The following is an 8,183-nucleotide window of genomic DNA, read 5'->3' on the forward strand; positions in this document are numbered from 1 at the left end:
CAGCTAAAAGGCATGAAATCATAAAAGGAGTTTGTACATAGCACAGAATAGTCATATCGTTGATATCCAGCCTTTGATCAGTCCATTTCAAGAAGTTAAGCCGAAATTCATTAATTACTTAAACATCAAGATTCATAAGTACATATCAGAAATTTACCATGATGAGGAAGAAGGCCTCCATGACAAAAGATCCAATCATCAATTTTAAGAACCACAGCATGGCGTGCAAGCTCACATGCTAAAGGACCACCCGGCCTCAAAAGTGAAGATCTAGCAATAACACCCTGCTGCTTCTGTCCTAATATTTTTAAAAATCTGTCAGCACAAGGAAGAAAAATTTAGAGGTGAAAAAAAGTATAGAAAAATTGTTCACAATGCATGATCAAAGATCCATCCAAATAGATAAGGAAACCAATATATTAATGCTTAGAAATGTTAATCATTTTAGTATTCCAGATAAAATTTCCATTATCCTAAACTTATGGGAAACAAATATGTATTCGATCATTATGCTATTAGTAAGGGTCTTGAGATCAAATGTTGTCTTCATCACTTACGTGCTGCTCCTTGCAACTTGAATCCAAGTTAACAAAACAATCTCCAGCTTAACCCACTTAAACTCCCCATCGGAATGAATGTAGTGGATTTGTTCCATAATTCTAAAGAATTTATGTCCATATTGATCTATAACAAATTTGATCAGAGGACAGAGATTCCATTTGATATCCTATTCAAACTTGTATCAGTTACTTCTCAACATTCGAATGATTCCTCCCCAAAAACCTGAATTTGGAAGGTCAAGCGAGCATAATCAAATGAAAATTTGAAAATCTAACAGCCAATCAGAAAACATATTATTTGAAGAACTCCATTCGTAATTTGGTTTCTCAAATCAAAGTATTTATAGAGCCACCTTGGCAATGAATTTGCAGCTTTTTTAACAAAAGAAGTAGATAAATAAGTATCAAGATAACTATACTGCTAAAATACTCTAATATGGTCTACCAATTAAGCATAAGTATTCTCAACCCACAAAAATCAGGACCGCAAAATCACCAACTAATTTAGGTTATTTATGTATGCATTAAAAGACATAAGTACAAAAGAGAAATAGCTTCTGGTGCCATCTACTACTAAATAAATCATAATAGAAAGAAAAAGTCCATAACCATCAGCAGTACATGTTTTGGATGTTTTTGCCAATGCTAAAACCTTCAAAAACTTTCTCTCCTTGAAATTCACTAATTTCAAGATTCAACCTTTCCAGTGATGCATATTGGAGAAAAATTACATTAAAAAGTTATTGCACCTTTGTAAAATACAAAAACATGCTACATGAACCCAAGATATATTGGGTGAAAAGAAGTTAATGTAGGATCAAAGATAACGCTAGAGGGGAGGGGGAGGGGACAATGTTTTTTATTTTAAAATCTTTTTAGATAAGTATTTTCAAAGCGCTATTTTAAAAAGATTTTATGTTTAGAGTACAACTATATATATCCTCCTACGTTATTGAACTAGATCTCCTACTTATTTTTAAATTATACACAATAAACATATTTATCTAATAATTACTATATATATAAATAAATAAATATCGAAACTATGTCGGCAAGATACGATATGATACCAAAACCGTATCGTTCCGGTCTAGGACTGAAACCTCTGCATGGGTCGAGATTTTAAACCTTGCCATCACCCATATATATAGGTTACTCCCTCATATCTCTCTTACTAGAAGGTCCTCTCATGAACTTTAGCTTTTACCGATATTTAGTCCACCTAACCTACTGAGACTTTTTATATATCATATCTAATCCACCTAACCTAACAAGACTTGTGTGTCTGGTATTTGGTCCACCTGGCCTACCAGACTTCTAGCCTGTCAACTCTCGTTGAACTTTTAATTTTTATCTGTAGAACTTCACTTGTCAAATGTCTGGTCAACCTCGACTCATTTGGACTTTTGTTGGTCTTTCACATTACACCTGCAATGTTACTTACCAAATGTACAGTTGACCTTAATATATTTGGACTTTTGCCAACACCTGTTGGTTTTTTTACATTACACCTGCAATGTCAATTTTCCTACACCTGCACACTTAACATGTTAGTCCAACATTGACAATTAACTTTAAGCCTTTGACATGCATCAAAAGACTTGTTCAATTACATAGTACTTGTTTGCACCAACAATTAACTTTAAAACACACTTACAACTTATATTTTTGAATGTTACCATATATCCATAAAGGATCAATAAAGCTAACAATATTCATGCTTTTCTTTCACTTACATTGAACCATATTTGAGATTGAATATAACCTAAAAAAGATTGATCCAACTCATTGCTCCTTTATCAATAGTTATTAAACATCAAATAGGCTTTACTAGTAAAAGAGCATATTCATATCTCACATAACTGCAAAAATGTAGCATCCAAAGTGTACTATATTCCATGGGTTCAACTTTCAGCTAACATATTTCACTTTTAATCAATGCTTAATTGCATTTTCACCAGTAAATAAGTTTTCTTAGTTTATGTTTTTTTTCTAAGTTCTTATTTTTCAAAAGAAATTGGGTGGTAAATTCAGTATACTCATATAGTGATACATAATAGTCTAACTAGTATAAATGGTAATAAGCCAAAACTTATCTTTGATGGTCATTTTGAAACTTGTTTATGCTAGAGACTTAAACATCATTCCCCCAACAAAATGACACCCTAGGATTACCGTGGTGCATGTTGTTTGCATATGACATTATTTTAGTTGATGAGACAATTAAAGAAGTATATGCTAAGTTCAAATCTTGGCGGAAAATATTGAAAGGAAAAGGTTTTAGGCTTAATAGAGTAAAAATTGAATATATGAAATTTAAGTTTAGTAGTAATAGATGTAGTAATGCAATTATTAAGATAGAAGATGAATTATTTGTAACTAAGAGTTTTAAGTATCTAGCTTTGTTTTTTTAAAAAGATGGAGGAGTTGATAGAGATGTTTTATATAAAACACAAGCAAGATGGTAGAAATAGAAGAAGGTATCGAGTGTTATTTATGATCTTAAGATACCTCTAAAACTTAAAGAAGAGTTTCATAAAACGACAGTTGAACATGTTATGTCATATAGAGTTGAATATTGGATTATGGATCAAGCACACGAGCAGAAGGATGAGAATTGTAGAGATAAGGATGTTAAGGTGAATGTGCAGACATATAAGGGAAAACTCCAAAAGATGCATTTAAGATGGTATGGACATATATACTTAAGCAACTAAGAAATGTCTCAATTAGGTGATGAGAGACTATGACAAATACACACATTAATCGAAGAAAATGGAGATAAAAATTGATAAAATTCATTTAAATATAGATGATGAAATAGTATAAGATTGAATCTAATGACGTAGAAAGATCCATATAGTTGATCCCACTTAATGGGATAAACACTTGATAGTGGTTGCGGTTGTTGTTGTTCTGCTACTTCCTATTGACAACATGGAAACAAGATTCTATAGCCAATCACTTCAACTTTTGTGCATGTATAATTTTGTAATCAATTATTAATATTACTATTAATAGATCCTAACATAATATTATAGTGACATGTTTTTTATACTAGGGATGAAAGAGATATCTATCTACACTACTTACCATTTTAGTCAAATAAAGTTAATTAACTATGAACCACAAACTTTATAGAAATTGGAGTATTTTGACTACTATTATAAAAAAGCAAAGTAGAGAAAAAATTCCATCTAACACAACTTATCATGTCCACTTGGAAAATTTTGACTACTATAAAGAACCAAAATAGAGATATAATTTAGATCTAACACAACTCATCATATCCACTTAGGATTCAACTACATGATTGTTATCCTTCTATTAAACTTTATGCCCTACATGACTATTAATTTCCAATCTATTATGCCATTTGTATTTCATTAGTTTTCTTTGGTCTTCCTCTAATCCTTATAACTTACCTAAATAGAGAATTCATCAGTTTACTTTGAACATGCCCATATCAACTTAATCTTTTTTTTTCCCATTTTACCATCCATTACGCCTAGTTACGAGAGAAGCAAACATTTAGGAAAAGAAAAAGAGTAGGGAGAAATCTCATTGGAAAACAATTTGGAAATATTTTCCTAGTTTTTGTTTCCTCGGAGGAAGGATAGAAGTAGTCTTCTATCCTAGCATTTCGAAAGTGAGAGAAAAGCTTAAGTGTAAAAATTTTATTTGTTAAAAATATAAATATATATATATATATATATATATATCAAAAATAGATTCAAAAAGAAAAAAACAAGTTAGAATTTGAGTTGAAAGTGAATTTTCACTGGAATGAAAATAAAAATATAGAGACAACTAAACAAATAAATTTTAAGCTTTTTTTCATCCCTTTTTCCCCAAAAGAAACAAAGAAAAAGTACCACCAAAAGATTTTTGTTTCACCTTCTTTCCATTAGTATTCCTTCCCTCGTAATAAACACACCCTTAGAAAATTACTCCTAATTATTCTTAGATAGTAGTTTTTTTTTCTCTTTCTTAGTAATTTCACAAATTCATCTCTTTCTTATTCCTTCTCATTTTTGTTCATGTTGTTTCTTGGTTATCCAACATTTTAATCTATATAATACCACAATTTTATAATACCGCAGTCCATGTTGTTTCTTATAAACCTTTCCTTTTACCTTAAGGGCATATGAAAATCCATACTAGCACTTCAATCCATTAGTAAGTATCAAATTTAGTATAAAAGAAGCTTAACAAAGTACAGAAATATATGGACAATGTTATTCGTAAATGATCAGGTGTTTGCTTATGAGCATGTGCATTACCACATATATGAAGACACCTCCTGTGTGGATTCATGAAGTCATAAGAGCCCATCCACTTATATTTATGATAATTAGATGTATGAATCAAAAGAGTAAAAATTTTGCCACAAACATTAAAAAAACATCCAACTAATTAAAAAATTATTAGATTTTAATGGATTCGAGCTCATGTAATACAAGCAAGCACTTACTTTTCTTAAAGAAACTACTTGTATATACCTTTACAAAATTCCAAGGGATCCAACGACTACCAGATATCCTTTTGTCTTTCCACTGTTTAGTAGCACTGTTCCAGCCAATAAAGGCATCATCCCAGTTGCCTTCGTATTCATCCAAGTAGTCTACAAAGTCTATACACTCATCAAATGCTCCTAGATCAACATATCTGAAATCACCCTCTATATTCATTGTTTCATGATTTCCATTAACCTAGTTGGACAACAGACATATCTAATCATCTCAAAATTAAATATGTAACTGTATTTGAACTGAAAGATTGAAACACAAAGTATAACTTTTCAAGAGCATTTGCTAACTATAAAACAATTTTTAGCTTAATATAAAGACAATAAAGAACACAAGCAAAGAAAATGATAAATACTAATGTTCATGTTACAAAGCTTATAGATATCCTTGAAAATTTCTAAACAATTGCCACAATACATATCAAGTTGAAGGTTTAAGCAATGCAAAAATAAAATAAAATTGTTACTATTTGAGAGCATACAAGTGTGGCTCCAAGAAATGTAAAATGGAAGAAAAATATGTTAAAACTTATGATAGTATGGATGTGTGAGAATCAATTGGAGTCATAATGTGAAGAGTAGAAGAAACAAATAATTATAAAAATTTTATTTACAGGTCCTGGGTATTACTCTTGATATAATCTTAGAGTTCAATTGCAAGATAGAATCCATGTACCCAGCTCCAAATTGGTCCAACTCACAACTTGTTCTTGTAGGTCACACACAATGTTATATATGTAGTCATAGAAAACATATACTGTCAGTGGGTGAGATGATGCTATATGTCTGAACTAGAAATTTCTATGATATGTATTATACTCATTTCTGTATATTTAATTAATAAGAAATGGACAACTTAGCAATAGAGCTAAAACTCAAGTTACAGTAACGAATAAGCAGGAATTAAGAAAGTGTACGCAGAATTTTGTATGTTTGAGAGCATGTAAGAAGGAATACAAGATGCTGCATGTTACACACTATACAGAATCATTTCCTTCCAGAAAATTCAAAACAGTGTTACTTCAGGTAAAAACTATCACCAAAGACCCCACTCCCACTTCTTACTCCCCTAAGAAACCACAAAATCAAGATGATTGATTACGAAATCAAAGCAGAGTAGATGTTCAAGGAAAATTTTCACTCTCATAAGAAGTATTGTAGCGAATCATCATCATTATAGGTACTGATGATTCAGCTTACATCTGTTCATTAATCCTTGATGTCTTGGAGAACAAAGCAACCATTAGATCAACTTTAACATTGACTTTGATTGATAATCAAGTTTCCAGATAATAGAACCTGTAGTAGAAGCATGGTTTAAAATCTCGAACCGTACTGAAATTTCGATCCCGGACTAGAATAATACAGTTTTAGTACTGTATCGTACCGTGCTGATATAGTTTCGGTATTTTTTAAATGTAAAATATATTAATTAAAAATAAAAAAAATTAATCTAAATATTTAAAAAGAAATAATAAAATAGTAAAATATTTTTTTAATATATATATATATATTAAATTAATAGAATAATTTCATTAGATTTTAATTAAGTATATTTAAATTATCTTAATCATAGCTAGGAGTTAATTAACATTATTAACTTAAGTTATTTAATTAAATCTAAGTTAAAAACCTTACCCTATTCCGCACCGCCACGACCGCGGGCAGGCACGACCCGCGCAATGCATCCGGACTCGTCATCAGGCCCGAGCGATGAATTGGGATTTTATTAATTTTAAATCGATTTATTCTTGGGCTTTTACATGAAAATGATCATTTATTGAATCGATTTAACCATATTTGTCCCATATTGCATAATTTGAGGTTTGATATAATTTTTGTGATTTAATGGTGATTTTTTGGCATTAAATGGATTTTTATTGATTTTAGGGCTAAATCAGACCCGACTCGAGCTCAACCGCGGTCAAATCAAGTCAAATGGAGTCAAAATTGTCAAATTGATCAAGCTAACACGGAGGATATGACTTAGATCGAGCCTGATCAAAATTTCGCAATTTTTTGGAAACCCTAAGAAGCCCTAGAGCTCAGATCAAGCTCCACCGTCGGATCAGGAATCAACGGCCGAGATTAATGCTTTAATCAGACTATATAAACCTCCTTTTAATCGATGAACAGTGGCTCCGCCACTATTCATCGTCCCGACGCCGCTCCTCTGCTCGGCGACGTAGCAGCACGGCGATCCCCGTCCTCCCGAACTTATCCCATTGCAATCCTTGATCCTGAGGAGTCCGAAACCGTCCGATTGGGAATATTCCGGCAGCTGAGGAGGCTCGTCGGCGAGGGTTTCACCGGCGGCACATTTCCTTGTTTCTTCGTTCTCCGACCATCCACAGCAAATTCCGGCGCCGTAGTCCTTTGAGGGGTTCTCCTAGGAGTGCGAATCATTCCGGAACTACCAGCAAATCAATCCGAGCACGGAGGAAGCAAGGAACTCAGTTTTTGCCAGCTTCAAGCGACTGTGCGGCGTTCTGTCAGCTCCGGAGAGGGTTTTTCCAGGGTTTTCAGGCGCCGGGCAGCTAGCAAACCTCCAGAAGATCGCGTGGAAGACTCCAAATCGCTCAGTAAGGCTGGATTGACACCCAGCCGAGGAGAACAATCGGAGAAGAAAGGGATGGATGAGTTTCTGCATTTCTGAAGTTTACAGTTTCTGCAATTTTTCATTTCAGATTGCTGTTGTTAAACGTAGCTCTTAGCAATTTCATGAATTTGGTTTTGTGGTTCATGTTTATACGTTGATTGGATTCAGAGTTGTTTTATGCTTTGCTTAGTTTGGTTTCGATCTTCCCTGCCATCTAAACTTGAACCGAAGCCTTAACTCCATTAGTTACTGTGCCGTGCCATTTGGCACTGTTCATTGCCATCCAAATTCCGATTTTATCTTTAGCTATTTAGGTTTTATTGCTTGAAGTCAATTTGAATTGCATTCTTAGGTTAGATTAATACCTAGGTTTTCTTTCTTGCTTTCATGCATTTTTCAATTATATCTTGAATTTTAATTTACATTACATTCTAAAAATACCAAAACCCCCATTTTTATTAGAAAACCCCAAAAATACGACACACCCAAGCTCGAT

At 32.7% G+C, this 8,183-nt stretch overlaps 1 long non-coding RNA gene across 1 annotated transcript; it reads right to left on the reverse strand.

Annotated features, from left to right (window-relative positions):
• LOC141828874 (uncharacterized) lies at positions 1 to 5,268 on the reverse strand. Its single transcript, XR_012601847.1, has 2 exons — positions 5,063 to 5,268; positions 1 to 315 (listed from the first exon to the last, which is right to left on the reverse strand). It is a non-coding gene; the product is annotated as an uncharacterized LOC141828874 (long non-coding RNA).
• Between the last annotated feature and the right edge of the window lie 2,915 nt (positions 5,269 to 8,183).

This window comes from Curcuma longa, chromosome 5 (assembly GCF_044706935.1).
Source record: "Curcuma longa cultivar G26 ecotype Majalengka, Jawa Barat chromosome 5, ITB_CL_G26_1.1, whole genome shotgun sequence".
Taxonomy (NCBI): domain Eukaryota; kingdom Viridiplantae; phylum Streptophyta; class Magnoliopsida; order Zingiberales; family Zingiberaceae; genus Curcuma; species Curcuma longa.